This window comes from Danio aesculapii, chromosome 18, assembly GCF_903798145.1.
Source record: "Danio aesculapii chromosome 18, fDanAes4.1, whole genome shotgun sequence".
Classification (NCBI taxonomy): domain Eukaryota; kingdom Metazoa; phylum Chordata; class Actinopteri; order Cypriniformes; family Danionidae; genus Danio; species Danio aesculapii.
Genome location: NC_079452.1, coordinates 54,070,673 through 54,098,207, shown reverse-complemented (window position 1 = coordinate 54,098,207; position 27,535 = coordinate 54,070,673). Strand labels below are relative to the sequence as shown.

Here is a 27,535-nt window from a genome sequence, read left to right as displayed (position 1 = left end):
TTGGAATTGGATGTTTTATGAGATAATTTCCAGTTTTTGTGATTATTTTGCATTTAAATTAAGTCTGTCTGTCTGTCTGTCTGTCTATCTATCTATCTATCTATCTATCTATCTATCTATCTATCTATCTATCTATCTATCTATCTATCTATCTATCTATCTATCTATCTATCTATCTATCTATCTATCTATCTATCTATCTATCTATCTATCTATCTATCTATCTATCTATCTATGTTTTCGGACTGGTCCATTATTAAATCTATTTCAGATGAACATACCTCATACTGTAAAATGAACTACATATTAAATCAAAATGCAAAAATCAAATGCAAATCAGACTTGATCCTGCCCATCAGAAAGACTCTTTCTGTTGATTGCCCATAAAAAATGAAAGTTTTTAAAGTCGTCACTAACACACTTGATGCTTCTTTTCAATTTGTGACAAGACAAGCTCTCCAAATCAATGTCAGGATGATTGGAAGTAATGTCAAGTGGTCATAAATGGTCTTCCGCTGATTAGACCCTCCAGCAAACAGCACCTCACAAGCTAAACAGCAAATGAAAGCCAAGAACCACTATAAATACAAACGCATTCATTCATCGGAGGATGCAAGGCTATATCCGGCTATGCAATGGACGTCAGATGACTGCGTAAATGTGTCAGAAACAGATTGTTTAAAGTCATCAACCCCTCTACTTACTCTAAAGTGAAGGATTTCTCTCTTTTATTGCTTGGCCCTAGCCAGCTGGAATGTTCTGAATCTGCTAAATGAATTGCTTTGAACCGTTTATTTGTTCAATGGGCGTGCAAAGGCCAAAGGTGCTGTCTATTTAAAAATGTGCCGTGTTTAAACAGCACCGGCAGGTTGAACGCATTTTAAAGGGCTCTCTCATTGGGACAAGGCCATTACCATTCACATCACATCGCATAGAATGAGCCAGAGAGATGGAATTTACAGAAAGCTGAGATACAAATTTCAGCTTCTGACATTTAATGCAGGTCCCCTGATTACCACCAGGACAATGAATCACTACATAATCGGTTAGAAATCCCACACACTGACCCAGGGTCGGCACACAATTTATCACGCCATATAGAGCAGCCAAAATAATTGCATATGACAGCCTTTTAATACAATCTTTCAGCCTGTGCAATCATTATTTGATTTATCGAGTATTGCGACTGCTACACCAACAAAAGCTACTTTGTTAAACTTAAACTCACATTTCTCAGAAGCACAAAACTGCTCAAATTAAAATTTAACTAAAGCAAGACTGAACTTCACACTGTGTTTAACACCCTTGGAAACATGCAGACAGAAACACCCCAGTGCAACTTGTTTAACAGTTGGCTAAAGGAGCCTATTACTTCAGTAAGAGCATTCTGACAGTGAGTGAACATGACCCAGTCTCCACTTACAATCAATAAGTGTCCCTCAGATACCATTTAAAGTGATGCAGAAGAGTAGCTGGCTTTTGTTTACCTGTCTTCTCATGGCTTCGGCTTCAGCGCTCTGTCTATGTTTCTGTCTCTGTGGTCTTGCTTTAGACGCTATAACTGTCTCATATGGATGGGAGGGTAAAATGCCAGCAGTGTAGTGGTGTCTTGTGTCATGGTCTGATAGATGACCCCTGAATAGAGTCTGCAAAAACTGTAGGGTAATAATGACACTACTGCATGTGTTATTGGTAGAGCTGCCAGGGGTTTAAAGTCTGTGTGAAATAAAAATTGGCAGTGTTTGTTTTGTTAGCACATTGCTATTCTTTGGGTGAACAATAAATCTGTTAATCCACTGAAAATTGTTTTGGTAATCTTTAATCAAAGTCTGACCATTTTTGCTTCCGTGTTTGAAGTGGTGGTCCTTTTCTGTTTACGTCAATTTGATGGCTTCAGCCACAGTATGCTTAACCATGTTCTACAAGGGAATGATATGCATAAAGAAAGCCCCAGTCCTACTCGATACTCCATTTCAGTTGGAAGTACATCAACATATTGAAATAAAAGTCCCAGCAACTTCTGGTTCATGTGGAAATTAAAATTTTAAGTTAATAACAGGATGTGGCAATTGATTACAATTTAATTACACATTGAATTTGGCAAAGAAATAACTGCAAAGAAAATGTTAAGGTATTTATTGTGTTAAATGAGAACAGACATTACAAGTAGCTTGATAGATTTCAGCTAAAACTACCTAGCTATTAAACAGCCCTTGCTAACTTTTATTATGTAATGTGACAAGGAAGTGTGGATCCAAATGCAGGTTTATTAAACAGAGATGGTCAGGCAATCAATGGTCAACAAAAGGGCAAACAGATGTATACAGGAAATCCAGAGTCGTATTCAAATATCAGGCGAGAGGTCAGAAGGCAGGAAGCAGACAACGTAAAACAAACAAAACAAAAGCAAGGTTCAAATACGGAAGACAAGGAAACCACGTTGTAATGTTTACAATCAGTATAACAAGACTCTGATGTGTGTGAGAATGCTCTTTTCATAGTCCAGATAATGAATGAATGATGAACTTCAGCTGTGTCTGTGTGAGTGTGTGTGTAATCAACAGAATGAGGAACCAGTGTGAGTAAGTGCTGCATGACAGGATTTGTACTCCATATAACAGCGAATTTGTAGTTCTTTATTGCAGCTGCTAGATCGCTGGTGATCATTACATACTACATAACTTATATCATATAATACCTAGAATATTCACTAGTGTTAAAATGTTTGTGGTTACTATGTTTTGTTTTATGTTTTTTAATTTAAGAATTAAAAAAAAATAAATAAATAAATAAATAAATAAATAAATAAAGAATCTGATTCTCATCAATGTTGCAATTATTTAATGGAAATACAGTAAGACTATCCTAGCTTTATTGATAGGGTACCTAAAGCCATTTTTTTACTGTGCATTATGGTATGGTTTGGCATGGCTTGGCTCCTTTTAGTTCGATTTTGCATGGATGGCTTTGCTTTTCCACTCTACTGCTATGACATCATCGTACACATAAACAAACGCATGACAGAATCCGGAAAGAACCACAAGCCGGGACTTGAACTCTGGATGCCTGCAACACTGTCGTGCTATATGTTAGTGCACTAACCACTAGGCTATCTGAGCTGACGAATTAATTTAATAGATGAAAAATATGCAATATATTTCTAAAAATACTAACTCAAACAAGGCAGCATGGTGGCGCAGTGGGTAGCACAATCGCCTCACAGCAAGAAGGTTGGTGGTTTGAGCCCCGGCTGGATCAGCTGGCGTTTCTGTGTGGAGTTTGCATGTTCTCCCCATGTTTGCGTGGGTTTCCTCCGGGTGCTCCCACACGGTCCAAAGACATGCAGTACAGGTGAATTGAATAATTTAAGTTGACCGTAGTCTATGTGAGTGTGTACAAAGGTGTGTGGGGGTTTCCCATTGTTGGGTTGTAGCTGGAAGGGCCCCCGCTGCGTAAAACATGTGCTGGATAAGTTGGCGGTTCATTCCGCTGGCGACCCCTAATTAATAAAAGGACTAAGCCGAAAAGAAAATGAATGAATGAAACTCAACAATTATGTATGTATACCAAATTAGTAAACTTCTGCCTTAAAAGGGGGCTTTTCACCCTTGAAAATAGTTAACATTGTGCCATTGTAAACCATTAGTAAACAGAATCCTTGTTTTATGTTTCACACTCATTAAAATTTCACCAGGGTTTTATAATTGCTTCATTACTGCAAAATAAAATGCCAAGCTAACCATACCTGTAAATCACACGTGTGAAAAGTTTCTTTAGCCAGGTTTAAATGTGGTGTTGTAGTGGAACAACAATAACCAGAAGTTAAGTGTGGTGTAAAAAGCCCTAAAGAGAGCAAACTATTTGATATACTCCATGAAGAATCAGTTATAAATATCATATTTGGTTCTAAATGTCAAAAACACACCTGTTTGGTTTTCATTCTGAGGTTTTCATTCATTAATTCATTTTCTTTTGGGCTTAGTCCCTTTATTAATCTGGGGTCGCCACAGCGGATTGAACCGCCAACCTATCCAGCATATGTTTTACGCAGCGGATGCCCTTCCAGCTACAACCCATCCCTGGGAAACATTCTGAGATTTTATGATTGTAAATTCTAAAAGAGTGCAAAGGAATCTGATAAATGACATGACAATATGTGCATACTGTTTTCCTTAATCTGAGAGTTTTGCTGAAATGTTGCTATACAAGAGCTATACAAAAAAAAAAACTTTATTTCAGTCCATTTGCTCTAAAAATCATCTGGACGGTCTTGTTCATCTGACAGCTTAAGAGACTCTAACAACATAATGAAAAGCTTTGCTGCATAAAAACAACACAACAAATGCATTTGCTGATCTAATGCCCAATAGTCTGCACAATGGTCTTTGCGATGTGATGGTTTTCTCATTATTCCTCTGAATAATTCCACAAATGGATTCCCTGTACACCCAACCACAACTGAATCAAGACATGCCGAAACAGCGATCAATGCACCAGCAACTCACTAACATACTGTATGGTATATACTGTCCATACATATACTACCAATTATATGCATAGCTTTATACACTATATGCGATCTCAGTTCACTGGCTGTACTGCACCCCTCCATTGATTTCATTCCAAATCTGCAGTTAGCAGCAAAATGCTCTTCTGCCCTCTGTCCCCTTCTGGCCAATGTTATTTCAACACTGCACAACACCAGATCAATTACTGTCACCTTAAAGTATACAAAACAAAAAGTTTGTAATTGAATGGACCAATAAATACTGAAAAAAGTTCAAGCACTGTGCCTGTAAATTCACCAGGGAAGTATCAGGTTTGTTTCTCGGTATACAAAAGATAATAATACTGTAGAGTACAGTATACAAGGCAAGTTTGTAATAGCATGCTGGGATGCAGCCAATCTCTGCCTCTTGAGACCTGTCAGCAGCGTATTAAGAATAGAGCCTGGAAACCTAATGAAAATGTAGCTGGGCCCTGATTGTACCTAAAAATAACTAGCTCCTGGAGTAGCTGAATTAAAGTATGCCAACTTGTACCATCTCTCTTGTAACAGGAGCTGAGAGCTCCATTACTCCTAGTATGGACTTTTAAAGTATTTGCTAACAGCATAATTTGAGCACTTTGTTATAGAGAACGTCTGTTAAGCTGACAAACTGTAGCCTTTATTTTTGTCTAAACTGTTAATCATAAGCGTAAACTGTTCAGTGTCAGCTGTTGCAGTTATACCAACAGTTTTGTCCCACAAGAGCAAATTTCCACCAACAGATTACTCATTAAATCTGTCACTGGAAAGGTAATGAAATTTTGCCTTCAGTATTGTGTCTGCTGTAACAGCTGAGTGGGAAGGGACTCTATGCAATGAGGCGCCACATTTAGCATTATAATGCTACAACTGTCTCAGACACAGACACACTACAGACAGCAGATCACGTATTTGCTGAAATTAAGTTTTCTACTCCGGGAAGGGACATAGAAGAGCTATTTAAGGAGCACTGGGAAAGCAGAAGGATTGATAATGAAAGTCCTTGCCCTTGTGACAAGGACTGGGCCAGTTAGCATGAATGTATATACATGGATATGTATGTTTTCAAATGCTGATGAAATAGTATATAGTTGTATAGTCTATATAGTTTTCCCTATAGCTTCACCTTTTTCAATGTGTTTGCCAAATATATCAAATATATCTGTAATGTTTTGTAAAATATGTTTTAAACATTTTCTTTTACTATCTGTGCTGACAGCGATTGTTTTTTCGTGAATATATGGGATAAGCAAAAATCAGAAACTGTTTCTATTCATAAACTGAATCTATTTAAAATGTATTGCTATTGTTATATTGGGCTCGCAGATCATGTGGGAACTTGAGTACGCTGTGTGTGGATGACCATGCCGGTCAGCCACCACTGAAGACCAATTCTGACCCAGGAAATTTCCTGAACTCCAAATGCAGGTGTTTCACTGACTGACAAAATAAACTCCGATTGGCCATTCAATTCAACAGACACATCTGTGACTGGCTACATGGTTTAAAAAGCCCCTATTATGCATTATAAAAGGTCATATTTTGGTGGCTGGTATACATGCAAGGTCAAAAAACACTTTTTTATTTTCTTATAATATGATTTGTTCAGTGATGTTTGTGGTGATTGGTCCGATGACCCAGTTTGTAGTGATTGGTCGATTGCATTTAGCGCGAAACAGAAATAAATGCCTTATACTTATCAACAAGTAGTCAGAGTTCAGAGTATATGTGTGAGCCCAATGCAGGAGTGCATTAAAGCAATGCAGTTAAAAACCAGCGTATTGCTCTAATCTTAACCATACATAATAACAACAACACACATTCAGTATTAATCCACACAGTGGCAAAAGTTGAAAATAGGCCGCAGCACATGCGGAAGAACAGGTGATGGTGGCCATACCAACGACAAATGGCAGGGGATCGTGAGCTCACAAACGCATTTAAAATAAATCAGTAAAAAAAATGCACACATCACATTTTTAACGTGGTTTTAGATGCCAAATGGGAATAAAATTAGTTAACTAAATACAGTACAGCCCACGCAGAGCAATTACAAGTAACAAAAAACAATTAAATACATATTTTGCAAGCTAAAGAAAACAAGATGGCAACCTTTTTCAAATAGCCTTTACTCCTTTAATGGCCAGCGCATTCACGTTTTACCAGATCCAGCACCTCATATATGGTATTGTTTCGTGTCGATGTCGATATGAACAGGCAAAAGATTTGGACAAAAAGTGAATCATTTAAATGACTCTGATTTGACTCTTTTTTCTTTAAGTCAATAGTTTTAAACACGGTGCACTTTCAGGGCTTTAATTTAACAATCTAGGCGCAAAGTGTAAAGCGCATGGGGAAAAAGCACTAAGGGTCCGAATCCACTTTTGCTATTTTAAGGACAGAAAAATATGGATTGCGCAGCGGCGCATGGTCTTACAGGGTTGCACTTGACACAGGGGTGCCTTAACACACCTCCTTTATAGACCCGCACACCCATGAGTCCACAAAGTAGTGCAAATGGATTTGCTATTTAAACCTACATGGCGCAAAACGTAAAAATTACGACTGGTTTGAAAATAGCAACAAATCGCGCCAAACTTGTCTTGCGCCTTATTGCACCGGGTGTATGATAGGGCTCTCAAATTTAAACCTCAGCTGGATGTTGTCATTTACTTAGAGCGGTTACACTCTTCATGGAAGGTCATTTTCAAAAACCCATAATAGTGGCTCTTTAAAGTTTCAAAGCAAAACTACTGACTTTTTTCACAGGTCTCCCACAAATACACAGAAGCGTTTGGAAGATGAAAAAGGGAGTGAAATTAGGTTCCTGAATAAGCTAAACATTTCACATTACTGCAATATCTACAATCTTCCTTAATTTCACGAGTTCACACTTGCAACAGTTTCAGAATAAAGCGTATTTGGCGTGCTGTCCGGGGAGAGGGCTCTGAGCTCGGGGAAGACACCTAAACTCGAGTCATTCCTCTTATCAGGAAACAAAGAGGAATAGGGATTCGAGCGAAGTATCTAGCCCGGCCCCAGAACGCTCCCCCCGGGATAGTAATGCTTAAGAGGTGAGGTGACGGGGTGGTGGAGGGATGCTAAAGTCGTAAGATGCTGCAGGTAAGACAGCTTTGGTATATATAGGGGTTTGGTCAAGAACTGATTGGATAATAGAATAATTGTCAATGACGTATTTGATACTGAAACTTCTGCGCGTGCTCCTCCCGAAATTTGTTTATCAAACATCACTTCACGAGTTCACACTTGCAACAGTTTCAGAATAAAGCGTATTTGGCGTGCTGTCCGGGGAGAGGGCTCTGAGCTCGGGGAAGACACCTAAACTCGAGTCATTCCTCTTATCAGGAAACAAAGAGGAATAGGGATTCGAGCGAAGTATCTAGCCCGGCCCCAGAACGCTCCCCAAAAATTGCTTATTTTGTTACAGGACAGCAGCCAGACAAGTGAGTGAGCCCCCCAAAATTTGCTGATCTTTAAAATTTGGAGGGGTGCTGTTAAGCTGATGGTTGTGCTTTGCAAGGTGTGTGTCTCGGGAGGAGGCAGTAACTGTATTGATGGTGATGCGTTAAGTGTCTCCAGCAGGAGTCGTCGCTCCCACGGGAGACGGGCGTCTCCCATAGGAGCGGTCACTGCGCTGGTAGTGGTGGTAAGGTGTACTTCTCCCATGGGAGCTGTCACTGCACTTGCAGTGATGCATAATTAAGGTGTACGTCTCCCGAGGGAGCTGTCACTGCGCTTGCAGTGGTGCATGATAAGGTGTACGTCTCCCATGGGAGCTGTCACTGCGCTTGCAGTGGTGCATAATTATAATGTGTACGTCTCCCGTAGGAGCGGTCACTGCGCTTGCAGTGGTGCATAATGAGGTGTACGTCTCCCATGGGAGCGGTCACTGCACTTGCAGTGGTGCAAAATTTTGTAAAGGTGTACGTCTCCCGTAGGAGCGGTCACTGCACTAGCAGTGGTGCATGATAATGAGGTGTACGTCTCCCGTAGGAGCGGTCACTGCGCTTGCAGTGGTGCATAATGAGGTGTACGTCTCCCATGGGAGCGGTCACTGCACATACAGTGGTGCATAATATATAAAGGTGTACGTCTCCCGTAGGAGCGGTCACTGTACTAGCAGTGGTGCATAATAATGAGGTGTGTGTCTCCCGAGGGAGCGGTCACTGCACTTGCAGTGGTGCATAAGATGTACGTCTCCCGTGGGAGCTGTCACCGCACTTGCGGTGGTGCATGATTATAAAGGTGTACGTCTCCCGTAGGAGCGGTCACCGCGCTAGCGGTGGTGCATAAAAAGGTGTACGTCTCCCGTGGGAGCAGTCTCTGCGCTTGCAGTGGTGCATAATAATGAGGTGTGCATCTCCTGTTGGAACGGCTATGTAGATGCTGTATTAGCGTTATTAAAATATATTATGCAAAGTGTATTTCGAAGGAAGTGTCGTGTCAATGAAGGAATGTGTTTTGAATAAGGGTTTGATGGGCTTTTCTAATGTGAGAGCGGTCGGCTCGAATGTAGCACTTAAAGGCCTGTGAGGACCAGCGTCCGAGTGTTTGGATCTGCTGCTCTGATAGACCATTTTGTGCTGCAGTGGTGGCTGCACCTATTCTGAAGGAATGGCTGGAGAAATTGTCAGCTGGAAAGCCCGACTTAATTAGGACGCATTTAAGATGCTTCTGGAACCAGAAACGAGTGACTGGGCGATTGCTATCGTCTGTAAAAAGGGGGTCTGAAAGGGAAGTGGCTTGTGATCTCCTGATATGTGAAAATGCTAGCAGTGTTTGGTATGGATGGATAGGTGATTGAAGGTTGAAAATGTAAATGTAATGGCCTCTTTTTGCTTGATCAGTTTTGCTTTGTTTAATGAGGAAAGAAATGGTTTCGTTATCCAGCGTTACTAGATCGGATATGGTGGGATGAATGTTTGGGTTGAACCCTGATGTAATGGTGAGTTCTGAACACCTTAAAAATCCGAAGAAGGCTAAAATAAACATGGCGTCGAGAGTACGTGCTGTGTGGATTGATTCGTATCCTTTGCGAAGAGTGGATATGCATTTAGTGAGTGTTTTCAGTGTTATAGGTTGTCGGGTGTCATGACGTGTGGGGTGGGTTCTCTGTATGCCTTTCAAGAGAAGAGTTGTTTGCGAATTAGCTATGTGAGGTGCAGGGGAGCCGTAAATTAGTTTGTGGAAAAATTGAATTCCACTCAAATAGCCTTTAATGGAATTGATCTGGAGTTTTTTGATAATTGTGAGGTAGGATATGTAAGATGAAATGGAAAGTAGAGAAAAATCAGGAAACAGTATGTTATAACATGCATGGAATGTTTTAAAGCTTTTCCATGCTGTTAAATATGACTGCAGGGTTCTAGGAGCCACTGCCTGAAGGATAAAGTCGAGAGAGGCTCCAAGCAGGTTTTTTAAAGGATGATCTATGGGAATATCAGCTCTGAATAATGAGGGACTTGGATTGGAAACTGATCCGCCTCTGGTGCCAAATGTCTGAATTTCTGGAAGGCAAAACGAGAGAGAGAGTCAGCAATTTGATTTTTGGACCCAGAAATGTGATTTGCAGTTAAAATAAACTGGTCACATGCTGAGATCCAAGTTAGGCGTCTTAGTAGGGGAATTAGTGCTAGCGAATTTGAACGGCCTTTATTTATACAGTGAACGGTTGCTTCATTGTCACAGTGAATTATGATGCGGGAAGAGGACCATTCTTTACCCCATAGGGATGCAGCGACGACTAGTGGGTAGAGCTCGAATAGCGCCGATGATTTTAGTGGTTGCGGCAGGTCTAATAGCTGGGGCGGCCAAGTGGACGCGAACCAGCGTCCTTGATAGTAGCCTCCGAATCCGATTGACGGGGCGGCGTCGGTGAATAAATTAATGTCTGCTGGGGAGGATATTAGGTCGCTGTAAAAGAAGGAGAGACCGTTCCATTGTTTGAGGAATAATATCCATAAACGGAGTTCGTTTAGGCTATTGTCATCGATGGATATAATATCCTCTAGACCGTGAGCTGAGGACGCGAGAAATAAGAGATGAGAAATAAACGAGCGGCCTTGGGGAATTATGCGCATTGCGAAATTCAAATGGCCGAGAATTGATAATAGCTCACGCTTAGAACAGAGGGGACTGTCTAATAGGGAGGAAGCTACCAGGATCGTTCGATCAATTTTTTTTCCTTTGGTAGGGACGCTTGGAATTTATTGGAGTCTAATTTGATGCCCAAGAATTCGATTGAAGTGCTTGGACCGGCGGTTTTTTCCTCGGCGAGGGGAATCCCGAGTTCAGCGAAAACCTTCTGAACTGTCAAAAGGTGCGCGGCTGGTATAGCGTCTGGTGGTGAGATGATTAGGAAATCATCTAGTAGATGTATTAGATGCGGGATTTCGTAGTTATTGGAAAGGATCCAGCAGATTGCTTCCGACAGCGTATCGAAAATCTTTGGACTACTTCTGCAACCAAAGGTTAGGCGGACGGAAAAATAATAATTTTTTCGCCAAAGAATGCCGAAAAGGTGCCAAAAGTCAGGGTGGATGGGCATGACTTTAAAGGCGGACGTTATGTCGACTTTAGCCATCCATGCGCCGCGACCCGCGATTTTAATTAATGAAATAGCTTGGTCGATGTCATGATAAATCATTGAGTACTCTTCCAGAGGGATGAGACTGTTGATACTAGGAAACGGAGAGTTATGCGGGGAGGAGAGGTCGATTATTAAGCGTTTTTTATCGGAGAATTTCCTAGTGGCGATGCCAATAGGACTGACGCGATAAACTCTGAAAGGAGGTGCGGAGAAAGGACCCATCATGAAATTTTCGTCTACTTCTTTTTTGATTAGACGGTCGACGACGTCGGGTTCGGCGAGAGCGGACTGAAGATTTGGACAAATAAAACTACAGGTGGGTAGGCTAATGACACCTGGATGAAAACCTGAAGACAGACCCGTTAATAGAAATTCGGTGAATTTGGGATCGGGATGTTTGAGCAGTTCCGATTTTAGGCGAGAAACATTCACAGGAGTCGATAGGTACTTTCTGGTATTTTTATTTACAGATTTTCTCACTGGACATACTGTGCGGGCGTGAGCGCCGCCGCAGAAATTGCAAACATGCAAAAAACGACATTTCTGTCTCCAGCACCTGCCGCTATTAAAGCTGGTGCACGGGCTGGCGGAGGCTGGGACAGAAGAGCTGTGATCAGAAAAAAGGGGCGGAATATTTGGGTTTGAAGGGACGTAACTGGTAGATCTGGGCTGGGCTGGGTCGGGGAGGGGAGGAGGGATGGGATTTATGAATGGGCATGATTCTGTGTGGTGGGTGGTGGATCGACAGACCGCGCAAGATATACTGCGGCAACCGAGAAAGACTTTATTATGGAGATCTGTGTCTATGGCTCCCCAGAATGGGGTCTGGTTCCATTGTGAAATGCGAATGGCGCATTTAGCGGAGAAAAGGCGGTGGTATGTATAGAAATGAGAGCCTCCGTATGAGAGCGCGAGCTCAGCGACTATCGCGAGATAATCATTGAGCTCACGCCTCCTGTGGGGATAGACAGAACAAATGACGTCTGTATATCTTGAAAATGCTATTGTGAATTCTGCGAATGATAAGATGCGTGACTGAATGTTAGCTGTGTTTTTTAAGGTTACTGAAAATTGGCCGCAATCTATCTGGCGGTCTGCCGATGTGGGTGAAATGGGTGAGAGGAGAGAAAAAAGATCAACATCCGAACCTGACAGGATTTGGCTCCTGATGGTGTTGGAGACGGGTGGAGGATCCAGGGCGAGGGCGTTGGGTGGAACAGGTAGAGGCGTGGCTGTGGACAGAGAAAAAGACTTAGTGTGAAGAAGTGGCTGTGGGATGTTGGAGGCTAGAGCCGCTTGCGGAGGCATGCTCGCGCTACTGCTGGCCCTAGGATCACCGGTGGGAGGGAAAGAGAAAAGGGGAGGGGCTTCCGACGTTAGTGACGTCAGCGGAGGCGGCCTCACGCTGGAACTTGCGTCGGGGCCTGGAGGAAAGTTGTAAGCTAGGGCCGCTTGCGGAGGCATGCTCGCGCTGCTGACCCTAGGATCACCGGTGGGAGGAAAAGAGAAGAGAGGAGGGGCTGCCGACGTTAGTGACATCAGCGGAGGCGGCCTCACGCTGGAACTTGCGTCGGGGCCTGAAGGAAAGTTGTAAGCTAGGGCCGCTTGCGGAGGCATGCTCGCGCTGCTGCTGGCCCTAGGATCACCAGTGGGAGGAAAAGAGAAGAGAGGAGGGGCTGCCGACGTTAGTGACATCAGCGGAGGTGGCCTCGCGCTGGAACTTGCGTCGGGGCCTGAGAAAACCTGGGGAAGAAGAGGAGGAATTAGAGGAGCTGGGTTTTGAGCTGGGAGCTGAGGCGGCCTCGCGCTCGCACTGCTCGCAGGAGCTTGGGAGGAATGGGGAGGCAGGATGTGAATTTGGGCCTGTGCTTCCTGTAGCGACCCTGCGCTTGAGTTTGAAGGGGGGGCTGCGGGCCAAGGATATATTTGAGGATGAACTTCTGGTGCCGCTAGCGGAGGCAAGCTCACGCTATACTGGCGGCTCGAAGGAACGAGTCCAGAGCCGGCGTGGAGTCCCACTTCCGGGGTTTGAGATCCTACGTCCTCTGGACCTTGGGCTCTCCCCAGACTCGCTGACGGCCTGCTGCTGCGTCCGGGTCTGGAAGACTGGTTTCGATCCGGACGCTGGTATGGAGACTTTTGGACCTGGCCGGATTTTTTCGTGGCTTTGGAAGGTGGAGTGATGGAAGGAAGTGGTGCTCCGGATTGCAAGGCGTTATACATAGCCAGGAGGTCCGCCTTGGTGGTTCGGCGCGGAACGGTGACGCCTGCGCTGGCCAATGCTTGGCGGAGGTCAGAGACGGTGTTTATCCCTGTGGCTGGGACGGAGGACATGGCTGAGGCAAATGATGAGGCTGGAGAGGATTGCCTTCTGGGAGATGGAGATGGAGAGCCCCGTCTTGATCGGACAGCCGTGATTCTGGCTGAACGGCGGCCTCGAGGTGGAGCCGCGGGCTGAGCTGATGCGCTCTGCGGGGCTACGGAGCTTTGGGTACCGGCGGGAGATCTCAGAGGAGCCTCGGCAAGGAAGGCGTCGTCCTCTGCGAAGAGATTAATCTCAGACATTCTGCGTCGAAGTTTGGATGCTAAAGTCGTAAGATGCTGCAGGTAAGACAGCTTTGGTATATATAGGGGTTTGGTCAAGAACTGATTGGATAATAGAATAATTGTCAATGACGTATTTGATACTGAAACTTCTGCGCGTGCTCCTCCCGAAATTTGTTTATCAAACATCACTTGATATCATTAGTATAACATTCGTCACCTCAAATTGTGTGTAGCCCAGATACAGCCCTTCCTAAAAGTGGCTACATTATAAAATGTAAGAGTCTGATGTCAGTTTTCAGGGTGTGTAGGTCGACTGACTCAAAATGCCTATCAGACAGTCAGTAGCATTGAAAATGACATGGAAAACCACTTCAATCAGGCCAATGACTTCTCTAAGAAGTATATAAGGATGGATAAGATGAAAAATATCTCCATCTGTCTTTAAAGAGCAATCTGCTGAGCATCTAAGACAAGTTCAACTTAAAAACAAAGTCGTTGGCATTATATCATGAATATGACAACAGCTTGAGTGGCTGTATGGCACAAATTTATATCTTTATTGGTTTACCCAGGACACTTATCTCTGTTAATGTCTGCTTTACGTCCTGCCATTTGATACAGAGGCATCAACAAGCCACTGTTGCAAAATGAGCTCATTCACGGATAAATATAGATGGCAATTTGACGTAATCCATCATGCAGCTTGGAGATTTTTGGCAGCGTGCAATGAGACTTTGAAGGCTGCTTATCTCCAAAATCGATTGCGACAGTCAGAGAGGCGGGACGCTGGAGAGAGAAAAATGCAAGAGGGATCAGAAGGAAGATGAATCAGGCAGGATAAACACAGCTGGAGTAAGAAGTCACTTTTACATGCTGTTACTTATATTCTCCTGCTTTGAGTTCTGTGGTCTTGCGGTTTGACGACTACATATAATATCAGCTACTTACAACCTAAAAGGAAAGGCAAACGTATTTCAATTTTTAAGGTACATTTGTGTCATAATTTTGGATAAAAAATATTGATATGAAATATCATTTTCATGTAGAATAGGCATCCTCAATCAGGAGATCGTGAGAAATCCTAACAGATGTAGCACTATTGCACCATTTCTTCAGATTATAGGTGTAGGTAAATAGTTATATTTCATATTGTTTCTGGTGCTCATCAGGAATTGGTTTGGGTACCTCTTCTGTTTCTTATTTATCTTTTATTGGCAACATTTTTAGGAAATTTGGTATTTGTTTTCATTGTTATGCGTCAATGGCCACTTTGTTAAGTCTGTTGCAGAATAAAAAAAAGTTGGATTTCAATCCAAATTGAATTGTTCCTCGCCACTTTCGCCACTTACATGTTTTGGGACTTGAAGAGCTACGCATCGATGGATTTGCTCTTCAGTGTTTGGATTTTCAGCAGTGAAAATTAAACCACACAGAACTAAACTAAACTGAACTTAAACTCTGAAAACTGGACTGACAAAGTTTCAATTTACTAGAACTTCTATGTTAAGCTGCTTTGACACAATCTACATTGTAAAAGCGCTATAGAAATAAACATGAATTATTGATTTTGTATTGAACTGAATCAATTAAAATTTTCTTAAACTCGATAGTAATAAAACAAATTATATTCATTGCCACAAAATATTTTCTCAGCGACATTAAAGAGCCCTTATTATAGGCTTTTGAAAATTACCATCCATGCAGTGTGTAACACAGCTCTAAGTGAATGTAAACATCCAGCTGAGGTTTAAATCTGAAAGTGCAGTGTGTTGAAAACTATTGATTCAATTGAGTCGACTCAGAGCCAAATTAATGATTCGTCTTTTGTTCAGATCTTTTGTCTGCACGCATTAATGTTGCTACTGGACATTACCAAATATGAAGTGCCCGATCCGGTAAAACGTGAATGCGCCTTTCCCTTCAGACATTAGCAGAGTGCGAGGGATCATGGGATTGATCATGACGCGAAGATTACTATCACAATAAAGGGTTAAAGTTCATTTTCACAACAATTCCACAGTATACCATGTGCTGTGTTTGTTCCTGTCAATTTTATGATGATTGATACAATAACCTACCCTGTAGAGTTTTGCCTGGTTGTTTGTTATTTAAGGAAGGATCAGCAAAGACTACTAGTGTATGGGACTTTGTCAGTAACTGTTACACAGTTTATACGAACCAGTTTCTTCTTCCTCCAGATCCTGTAAGTGTTTCTCCTTCCTACAGAACATGCAAGTGTGATTAAATTTGTTGCCTCGTTTTCCATAGTTTGCAAAATATGTATTTCAAGAGTTCCCACTGAGATATGCTTGGCGTTTATAGCAGGTTTGGCATGCTGTCCCGGGAGAGAACCCTGAGCTCGGAGATATTTGAGCCCAGGGCTCCCGCCCGGTCAATAAGCATATTAGGAGATCCGAGATCAGGTAGGTCTCGAGAGCTCCCCCTTTTGAAAAGGGAGGAAAAGGAGGAGATTGGGTGGAAGGGGGGATTCTTCCAAACGAAGATAGAGCAGTAGGGAGAAAATGATCCATTTAAAATAAACTAGCATCACTCTGATTGGATTATTACTGCTTACAGATGAGCGGCCAGTCGTGCTCAATCATATCACGTGCTCCTCTCGAAATTAGTTTATGAAACTTCACTTAATTGTGTGTTGTAACTTGGAATCGCTCCGCACAGCTTGTAATCGCATATCTATTATAGATCAGTGCTTGTAATGCATCTCTCAGGTTAAATCTTTATGGGGCTATTTACATATTGTCTAAAAAAAAAAATAACGTCGAAAACTCAACAAGTGCTTCTTCCTTTACCGATTTAAATGCGTTTTGTACTTGCGATCTCTTGCCATTTGTCGTTGGCTACAATCAGCTGTTCCTACACACAGAAGGCGCAGTCAATTTTCAAAATAGTTAACTTTTGCCACTGTGTTGGTTAATACTAAATGATGTTGTTATTACTTGGGGTTAGGGTTAAGATTAGAGTAATATGCAGGTGTTTAACTGTATTGCTTTAATGGATTTCTGCATTGGGCTCACACATATGCTCTGTGCTCTAACTACTTCTGTGTTAACCGTGCTGGGCATTTCTCTTCATCTCGCGCTGAACACAGTCGACCAATCAAAACAAACTGGGTTATCAGACGAATCAGCACAGACTAGCCTCACACAAAGGAGGGGTTTGGGAACAAATAAATCACTGAACAAATCATATGGGAGTCACTGAAATAATTAGGTAAACATAAATGCATATTATAAGACAATGAAAGTGTTTTTTGACCTTGCATGCATATCAGACTGTTGTTGGAGACCCTCAAAACCAAAATATGACATTTTTAATGCATAACAGCAGCTCTTTTAAATATCTGCTCTGTTCCTTTGATGAATCAAATTAACAGTTTGGGTGTCATCTTTTATCATGCCTTGTAACCTTTACACTGGCCAATCTATGTGATATATTGTAAACTACTTGTCTTTTAGACTTCCTTTTTCTTCTTATAGACAGGAGACTGGATTAAATGGGAGCAGAGATAGGTGAAAGATTGGCAAAGGACCTGGAGCCAGGAATCAAATTTGGGTCGTCGTGAGCACCTCAGTGCTATATGTCAGCGCACTTAACCACTACTGTAGGTTATTGTCACAAACAAAAATACCTTCTTTGCAGCTTTGGTCAATATTGCGATAAAAGCTTATTAATCTTACTAATTGCAACATGAAAATATTATACCACCATAAGCCTGTTTTCTGTACCACTTAGGGAAAATTTACCCAATAATTTGGCATTGAATTTGAGAGTACAATAATGTCATTTCATAAATCACCTAAAACACTGAGATTCAAAAGCAAAAAAAACAACAAGCTCTTTAAAAGTCTTCCCACTCAGATTTGCAAAGATAGAAACAGGATTCTTCAAGTGGCTGTGAAAGAATGCCGCACTTGATATAAAACAGCGACTAAAATAAGGCTCTAGTGGATAAAAAAAGGTTTAAAATTTTCTTTTTAATTAACTGTCTAACACTGCTGCAATGTGCAAACTGCTATCTCTGCTTTCGGTACTTATTACAAGCCTCTTTCACCTCCAAACACAGCTGAAAAGAAACACCAGGAAATTCAATAGCTTAGATGTCTGGGAAAATTAGATTAACCAATGACTCCTCTCACTCATAAACACTTAGCAAACTGAACCTTGAAAAAGTATCGAGAGAGATATTAAACAGGAAATCCTGTTGTTATTTCTATAATCGTAATATTGTATTTTGAGATAGATATGGCTAAGAGAACAAAATACAAACGTTTAAATAAATGAATTACTTCAGAATGAAATAATGCACATTTGTCTCAATAATATTTTTATCAAAATTATTTAAAAGACTTAAAAAAACACCCATGAATAGAATTAAACAGTTTTTCCATTATTTAAACCATTCAGCTGATATCTGGGTCTGGCAGAAGCACTTTTAGCTTAGCTTAGCATAGATAATTAAATCAGATTAGAACATTAGCATCTCGCTCAAAAATGACCAAAGAGTTTGGATAAATGTCCTATTTTAAAGCTTGACTCTTCTCTAGTTATATTGTGTACCAAGACCAACAAATAAAAGTTGCTATTATCTAGGTAAATATGTCTAGGAACTATGCTCTCATTTCAGCGTAATAATCAAGAAACATTGCTGCTGATTGCAGCAGACTAAAAATAAAATAAAAAAGCCCAAAGTAAAAATTCTGAATCGTCTCTCACAGATGTCTCCATTATTGTAAGAGCTTCAGGCACTGCGTGATATCATTGTACCATCTGCAGCCATGGTACAGCAGCAAAGTATTTTATTACACTGGAAATCTGTTTACAACTCATTCATTTTCTGCCATTCTTAGTACACGATATAACTACAGAAGAGTCAAGGTTTAAATAGAACATTTTTCAGCAAGATGCTAATGGTCTAATCTGATTCAAGATGCTAAGCCAAGGCTTTGGCTTTTACATTGGCTTTTACAGAGTTAGCAAAGCCTACAGAAAACAAAGTTTGGGGACTACAAAAAAATACATCTGAGTTGATGATGTCATAAACCCTTCAGGTTACGTGCATCCACCCCGCACAACAAAGGGCATGGCCAGAGGCGCTGTAATGTTATAACAGAGATGCTTCCTGTCGATGTGGAGCTTATCCGTGAATCACAGCACATTATGTTAGATGACCAATCAGAGCCTCTTAAGGGTGGGCTTTCAGAGGAACTAGGAAATATCATTTTCAAGTTTGCTGAGTAGCTGTATGTAATCCAAGTAAGATATGTGAAAAAAACATTATTTTCTACAAATAAAGCATGAGCACACATTGCGTTGTATCTTCTAAACACAACCAAACCTTAAAAATACACCCTGGACCACCCCTTTAAAGACATGCTCTCTGCAAGACAAAAAAATAGACATTCATTTTTGTGGAGTGGGATTTTGTGTTGACAAGTAAACTAACAATGTGACAAGACACTATTTATTGCTACAATGGTGTCCATACCCTGTAGGTGCAAAGATAAATGACTTTTGGTGTAATAATGTCATTAGAGGAAGCATTTTCACATTCCTAGTGTGGGAATATCCCTTTCTACTATCAGATTTTAGTTAACCTGACAGGTCTAGGGAGCGTGGAATAGAAGAGCGGTTGAGAAAACAGAATTGCTCAGGTGACACCGTATTCAAATGACATGTAAAGCAACTTAGCACTACCCTACTGTTAGTGAACAAACTGGACAAACTAGAGTGACCTGTTATCCTGATTAACAAGTTAAAGAGGATGTTAGTTTTCTTCTGAAAAATAAATTCACCCGCTGTCAATATTTGTTAATACTTCTAAACCAACATAATTATGTTTGGTACAATATACGAATAACCCCATAGAAAGAGCTGTTTATCAGAAGTTGTTAGACAGCTCTCTGCAATACTTGATTCTGAGTGGTCAATCATAACAATCTAATGTATGTTATTCTCAGATAAAAAATGGTAAAACTAATAACACAGGCTCATCCGGGCTTAAATGATAGTGAATATGTACCTACATTTTCTTTTTACTCATTGGCACCATTTTGTGACTGAATAATAATACAAATATAGACTGTATCCAGACATTCTCCTTTCTGCAATCACTGTTTAATTAAAGAGTTATAAAATTATTACAGCTCAGGTCAATGATTTGTCTCTAAGTGTTTACTCAAGTAGCCTTGTAATCAGCAGGATCATGTAATGCACATCTAGCCAGTTGAAACGCCTCTTGGATTTATTCTTAGAGACCAACCAGCTGTACAGTACATTATCTCTTACAAAAAAAAAACTAAACTGGCTTTGTTTACAATTGGTATTATGCATTTTTGTAATTCAATTCCTCATGTGCTGTCATTTTGTCTTCCAGTATCTGAGTGTCTGCATTTTTATTCCAATTACAAACTAATTTTTAATCCAAACTCAATGCCAGGATCTCAATCTTTATTTAATAAAATTTAAAAAATCTATTTTTGGTATATTGCCATTATCAATCTTGATACTTTCTGTGACATCTTCAGAATGAGAAAATAAACCAGATTTGTTTTTCAATGCCAAGAATGCAGAAAACTGACTCGGAAGAAAGCAACAACACAGAACACATCCTGTGAGAAAAGAGATCCTGCATGCTTCCTGTTGGTCACATGACCCTTGCACGTTTCAACTGAAAATGGTTTTAACATTCATAAAATGACTCATTGCTTTTTTTCTTTTGTGCTTTTTTCTTTTGTGGAATATCTGGCATAATAAAAATAAAGCACATTTTTAAATGAATTTCAGAAAATAACTTTTTATGCCTTTATTAAAATAGGTTTATTTTCACATATCTCATTTTCACACGCTTGCAATGGGAAACTGCGGAATAAAATAAAATATAAATTAGAATAAACAAGTTATATCTATGAATTGTGAATAAGAGTGAAAAGCAAAGTGCTGTGATAGCAAAAAAGGTTGCTGGTTCGAGCCTTGGCTGGGTCAGTTAGCATTTCTATGTGGAGTTTGCATGTTCTCCACATGTTGGCATAGGTTTCCTTGGGGTGCTCCGGTTTCCCAAGTCCAAAGACATGTGGTATATGTGAATTGCGTAAGCTAAATTGTTCGTAGTGTATGTGTATGTGAATGAGTGTGTATGGGTGTTTCCCAGTGATGGGTTGCAGCTGAAAGTGCATCCGCTGTGTAAAAAACATATGCTGGAAAAGTTGGCGGTTCAACTTAAGCCGAAAAGAAAATGAATGAATGAACAAAGTGTTGTGATGACATTGATGTTGAACAAAAACACAAGGGCACAAGATTACATATTGAGAAAGAACCTAGATTTTATAAAGTAAATAAGAAAAATGTATCATATACAGAGGTCTAGGAATATTATCTGACACAACTTTTACATGGAAGTCCAAAATCCAAACCAACTTTCTTTTTTTTGTTCACAGAAGTAAATTTGCTTAATTACTACAAATGAGTAAATGTGTGTGGTGAATCATTATGCAAAACTGAACTATCGCTGTGCAAATTCCTATTGGAATGACTGGAATTCTACCCTGAAAATGGTTTAAAGCAATGCTAATAGGTAACCTTTATAGGTGCAAAATCATTAGCTAAATTTTCTTGTCAAATGTGAACAGAATCATGATTAGATCTTTATTTAGTATCAAACACAAATAGTGTCTGGTGTAAGATTCAGCAATAACACTAAAGTCTAGTAAAGAACTACTCATTTTATGGACAGTTTTGTTTTGTATTCACAATGTCCAGAAAAAAGCTTTATAGACACGAATAAGCTTATCTTGTGTGCATTAAATGTGCAAAATTATGATTTCTACATAATTATGATGTAACAGTGTTTGTTAATCAAAGTAAAAGTAATAAAACATAACTATGTGGGGTCCATTGTTAATGTAATTGTCTATCTATTTAATATAACTAGAGGAGGCATGGTGCTCAGTGGTAAGCACTGTCGCCTCACAGCAAGAAGGTAGCTGGTTCAAGTCCTGGCTCTTCCAGTTGGCATTTCTGCAGGTTTCCTCCCAGTGCTCTGGTTTTCCAGTCCAAAGACATGCGCTACAGGTGAATTGGGTAAACCAAAATGACTAGTGTATAAGTGTAAATAAATCTTTCCCAGTGCTGGTTTGCGGCTGGAAGGGCATAACGCCCTATTCACACGGGCATCAGCTTTAATGCTTCCCATTCACTTTGAATGGGTGACGTCAGGCATTGCCGAACTGCATTGTGGATCCGTTGGTGCCACTTCAGAGGCGTTGCTTGCTGCAGAAGTTGGGACTTTCTCAACTTTTCAAGCGCCAGCAGAGGCATCAGCCAATCAGATCGCTGTATGCAAATACACTAGCTCAGACAGTAGCTGATTGCTGATTAATCATTGGTTGACGCTGCTATGATGATCGCGTCAGCACCAACTTCAGACACGCCTTCTGTCAAGCGTTGATGCTGAAGCCCCGTGTGAATGGGGCGTAAAGCTGTGGCGACCCCAATAAGCTACAAAGCCGAAGAAAAATGAATGAATGAATGAACTAGTATAGAGTAGTTTAGTAGTATAGTCTACTAGTATAAAGTAGGAGGCTTTGAATGGTTAATATGAGTGAACACTACTTTCAAAACAAGTTAGTCAAAAGAGAAAATTCATTTGATCAACCTGAATCCCATTGCTTAATCTGATAGGAGAAAACTTTCATCCTTTAGAGAAGTTCAAGATTACACAGATCCACGTTAAAATGATCAACCGTGAAAAATTCACCAAACAAAAGCAGATGTGGCCAGGGGGATAAAAAGCAAGCAGACAGACTAACGGATTTGTGAAGGACAAAAGACGAATCTTTAAAAGTGTAGCCTAAGAGCTAGCACATGCAAAGCAGACTTGTGAAACCTATTAGCATTTATCTCAGAAAAACAGTTGGCACTTGTGGCTGCAGATTTGCTAAACCCCGATAAGGAGCCCAGAAGGTGGGAGCAGAAGAAAAGAAGCACCACATCTAATTGAGTGTAGCTTTGAGTCTGTTCATATTCCTCAGCGCTTTCCTGAGCTGCATAAAAACTGATACTTGACGTCTGAAGTAAAAGCAGAGGCGGAGGTCCATTGAGGCCAGAGGAAACATGGATCTCTCTTTAAAATAGTCTCCAGCTGCCCGAGGCACAGCACTGTGGCCCTTCCTCCTCTGTCTGGGGAGATGTTGTTTTGTCATTGAGAAGGATGTAAGAAGAATCGAAAGTCATGGCCTACAGAAGGCAAAATGAGGCAGGACACAGGTAATTCAGTTCTTTTGATCCGTGCCTTTCCATCTGACCGTTTGTTCTGCTCAAATCTATTGTCCCCCCTTGATTCAATCTGCTGCCTCTATGAGTCAGAGCACTCATGCCCACACACTGAGACAGAGAGAGAGAGCGAGAGAGCAAGGGTGGATTATATTCAAGCAAAGATGTGTAGTATTGTAATATCCTTGGTCATTGAATGTTCATGTTTACACGATGAGTCATGCAGATCTGACTCTAGGTTTAACCTGCCTGGATTTGGCTCCCTAAAATAGCGCACTTAAAATTCAGGCTGGTTTGAGAATGAAGGTCACAGGTCATTTTTGAGCATGCTTAAAATGCTTTGGTTAGTTACAACTGAAAGATCAACACACAATGAAAGTAGGGATGGTTCATTTAACACTAGAACTACCGAGGTGGTTATTTAGGTAATTTAATAACATTGTGAAAATAAAACCCATGACCATAGTACCCTGACTTTTGCTAAATGTGTGTATATTTCATTCAAACATTGCTCTTTTATTAAAATTACAAAACACAAAAGAGTATTTCTATTTTGAATGGTCATAGTGGTTAAATTGACCGCATACGTTTAAGTGTCCACTATTTTTTCCAGTGCCTTTGAAAATATGTGCCTTGGGCCTCTGTTGCCTAGCAACTTTCTGTCAATAACATGATATTATGTGTCTTTCTAACTTTCAAAAACAAAATTTTTACTGTGATAAAAACACTTGTCAGACAAGGTCAGGTACACACCTTTAGGGGAAGTTTAGTAACACAATTATAGACACAAAGATTGTATTTCTAGGGAAATGACTTCATAAGATATGACAACAGCCATTCAAAGCTTAATTCAAAAAATTCCAGAGAGTATTTTTAAGGCTTGGTCGTGTTTATAAGGGTGCTTTTACATTTGCACTTTTGGTCTGCACCCCGGTTCATTTGACATCAGCGTACGGTACATTTAGCTAGTGTGAATGTGTCTTCTGAACTCAGGTGCGCACCCACGAACCGTACACGAGTCCACCTGAAAGAGGTGGTCTTGGGTACGGTTCATGCGAACTCTGGTCCGGTCCACCTCTGGTATGAATGCAATCGTACCAAATAACGGAAGTTAAATAACTAAATCATACCAAATAACTGCCAACTGTACAATTGTAGCTTGGTGACCAGCGGGACTGAGCCAGGGCAAACACAGTGATAATGTCTGCTTGTCTCCTCCAAAAACAGCTTCTGCAGACATCGCCTGATGTTCTGAACATTTATAATATTTTTAAAGCTGACAGACGCGAGTCGCTTTCTGTATGTCCACAACCAAAATATTCAGTAAAAGCAGAACGACCGTGATGTGCGGACGTCTTTTCATTTTGGCGCTTTGCTTTCGTGGCTGTCACCTAGCAACAACCATACACACAACAGCAGCTTGATGATGCAAGCGTACCAGGGTTCAGAAGGAAAAAAGACTCTGTGAACACAAACCAACCAAGAAGGTGGCAAGGAGGGACAATTGAACCTGGGTACGGTCCAGGCAATTAAACCAGGGGTGAAAGCCCCCTAAGATGCAAAGCGATGTGTGCTCGCTCATGCTTAATTTGTAAATAAAAAAAACATTATTTTTTCATATATCTGACTTTGATTATATACAGCTACTCAGCTAACATGAAAACGGCCCGCCCTCAAGAGGCTCTGATTAGTCAGCTAACATAATGGGCTGTGATTCGCGAATCAGCTCCATGTCACCAGAAAAAGTGTCATGCCACTATTACGCGCTGTGCCTCTGCTGTGTAAACACTGTCAGTCAGAGTAGCTGTTCAGTATCAGTTTGAGCTTGAATCAGACAATGAAAAGGACACAGCTGAACCTCACACTGCTCTCTAAAATAAGATCTGACAAGTGTCTTTCATTTGAATGTTCTAAATATGTTCTAAATATGAATGTGTAAGTAATATGAAACGTTCACATCTTTTGCGAGTTTGTTATTCAGAAAGTAGCCGCATAGAGAGACACTGCAGCGCTGCTGAAGATTTTGGGGGTTTACAGAGATTTGATGGATAAATATTAATTTGTAGCTAAATTGTTAATGTGCCAAACAGCATTTCCCGTTGTTGTCCTTTCTACAACATACCATTAACGCTAAACACTATGCATGTAATATATCAATTTTAACAAATAAGAACACTTTCAGGTTGTGGCTTACAATCCACAACTTCTTCTATCATGACTGGAGCTGCTCCTTCTTTGAGGAGTTTTAGCCGAATCCAGCACTGAGCTGGAAGAGATTCTGGAAGTTCTCCTTTTTCAAATGCTAGCTATATCTTTTTTTTCAATTCTCTGGAACAAATTTTAAATTAAATTGTAAGCCTTTCTCTCTTTGTGTAATGTCCTTTAAAAACCCAAATACAAAAACAGAACAAGCTCTGTGGAAATAGAAGCCTTTTAGCTTTCTCTGCTATAACGTTACATTGCCTTTAGCCACGCCCCTTCGCTGCAGGGGTGAATGTGTATAACCAGAAGCGTTTGTGATCTCACTAACCCAGATGTATTTTTTTATAGTCCCCAAAGTTCGCTGTAGGCTTTGCTAAACTAACTCTGTAAAGCCAATGTCTCCCTTTGCATTGAACTGTGAGTGTATTACATTCAGAGATGTTGTTTATGTTCACACAGCTACATTACACATCGACTAAAGTTTAAAATATGACATTGTAGTGGACCACCCCTTTAATAATGACTGCTATGGCCATTCTAGTCATAAAGATGGTAGTTCCAGCATTAAATGTAAGAAGACGTTTCAGTGCACCAGTTAGTGCCCCAGTGTCAACAAGTTTAGCCACCCCTCTGTCCACTGTTAATTTGGAATAGTGAATTAATAGAACAGTGAAAACTTACAAAAACTGCATTAGGTTTGAACTAAACAAGATTAAACAACTGGTTAATCATGTGTTTTAATGCACCGCTCTTTTGTATGAGCACATTAACTGCAGAACAAGAAATAACTGCAAAAGAAGTTCAAAGATCTTGCCAGATCTTATGGGAAAACAGAATACAAAAACAAATACAAAATCTTTATATAGAAAATCAATCACTATCTGCATCTGACCACATTAATTACTCTAATAAACATGATATACAAGCCAAGACTAATTAAAGACAGATGCTTAGAATAAGTGGACATGACAACACTGTGAGTGCACATAAACCATGATGCATCTGTTGACAGATTTGGTGCATAAATATTAAATTGGTCAAAATTAGAGAATAAAAACACGCAAGATGTCAAACAGTCAATTACCAACCATAAAGTTTCATTGTGTTCGGGTAAACACACTGAAAAATGTAGAGAATTTACTTGACTATTTAAATCTGTCTGTCACTCCTGGAGGACTTATAGTGTAGTCTGTACTGTACTTAGCCTGAACTATCCCATTGTTAGCTTATGTTAGACATTTGCTAATTAAAGCTTAGTGATTTTAAGATTAGATATGAAGCACTCTTGATTATGCAATTGTTGCAGAATAAACAGCCATTAATAAACAAATTTTAATAATAATAATAATAATTGTATTATGCTTTTGTTAAGAGAGAGTGATGTGTGAAATAATGAATGCCACAGAAAGCATATTAAATAATATTTCTGAATATAGGATAAGATTACAGTTTCTCTGGTCTAGAAAACTGCCACTGCTTTTTCCATAAAATTGTGCATCTGTTCCCAACTAAAATGGCTAAATGGTTTTACAATATTAGGCAAGTTTCTAGGATTTCATAAAGCAGCTAAAAATCTGATTTTTGATGTGCTAAAAAGAAATTGATTTTCATAAATCTGACACTTCCCAATGCTACAGGGAGCTGTGCTTCAAAGATGAATTATTTAAGAAATAAAACTAAATACCGACTTTTTAGACCACCTGCTCCAGCCTGCAACTTAGTTATGCCTCCTGTTCCCCATCATGAAAAAGAATGGCACAACAAATCTAATCCAGTAAGATCTGAAGAAATACTATAAGTGCCAGGGGTGTAGATTTAGCATTGACTGAGGGAACGCGTCTCCAGCAATATCCACCGACTACTGAAATGTCCCCACCAATAATTTAATTTCTGCTGTCAATATTAACATAGACAAGCAGAAAGGGTTAAATCACATTCTATTTTTATTATTACCTATGAGACATGTTTCATTTGCACTATGGCTTAAATAAACAGAAGTCTTTATTAAACTCTCTTTTCATCAGTTAATAAACATTCCTTTAACATTTAATTTCATTTAAATTGTATGAAGAGAAGATTAATTAATAATGTATTTTAATAGCATTATTATTATATAATTTGGAGGGTATTATTATATAATTTGGGGGTTGAATTAACCAGTCCCCACTAAAGTCAAGAGCAAACCTACGCCCTTGCCAAGTGCACTGAAAACCATTGCATAAATTTCAGCGAAACTCCAAAACCACACCTACAATACATATGCAGTTACCAGCTGAAAACACTAGAAGCAGTGAAAAATCTTTTATTCTTAAAGGTGCTGTATGTAAGTTGTTGACTCTTCTAAAGCATTAAAACACCAT

The 27,535-nt window shown here is 40.2% G+C and overlaps 1 protein-coding gene across 12 annotated transcripts in view; it reads right to left on the bottom strand.

The window, feature by feature from the left end:
• The window catches only part of plekha7a (pleckstrin homology domain containing, family A member 7a), a 203,523-nt gene that overhangs the window by 117,765 nt on the left and 58,223 nt on the right, over positions 1 to 27,535 (bottom strand). The window contains exon 1 of one of the 12 annotated variants that reach the window (XM_056478806.1): positions 1,488 to 1,568. The exons of 10 other annotated variants lie outside the window; for them this stretch is intronic. The gene's annotated coding sequence lies outside the window, so the exon portion shown is untranslated. Of the gene's footprint in view, positions 1 to 1,423; positions 1,569 to 27,535 lie in introns of those variants that run through there. One more of the 12 variants, XM_056478807.1, reaches the window with a different exon arrangement.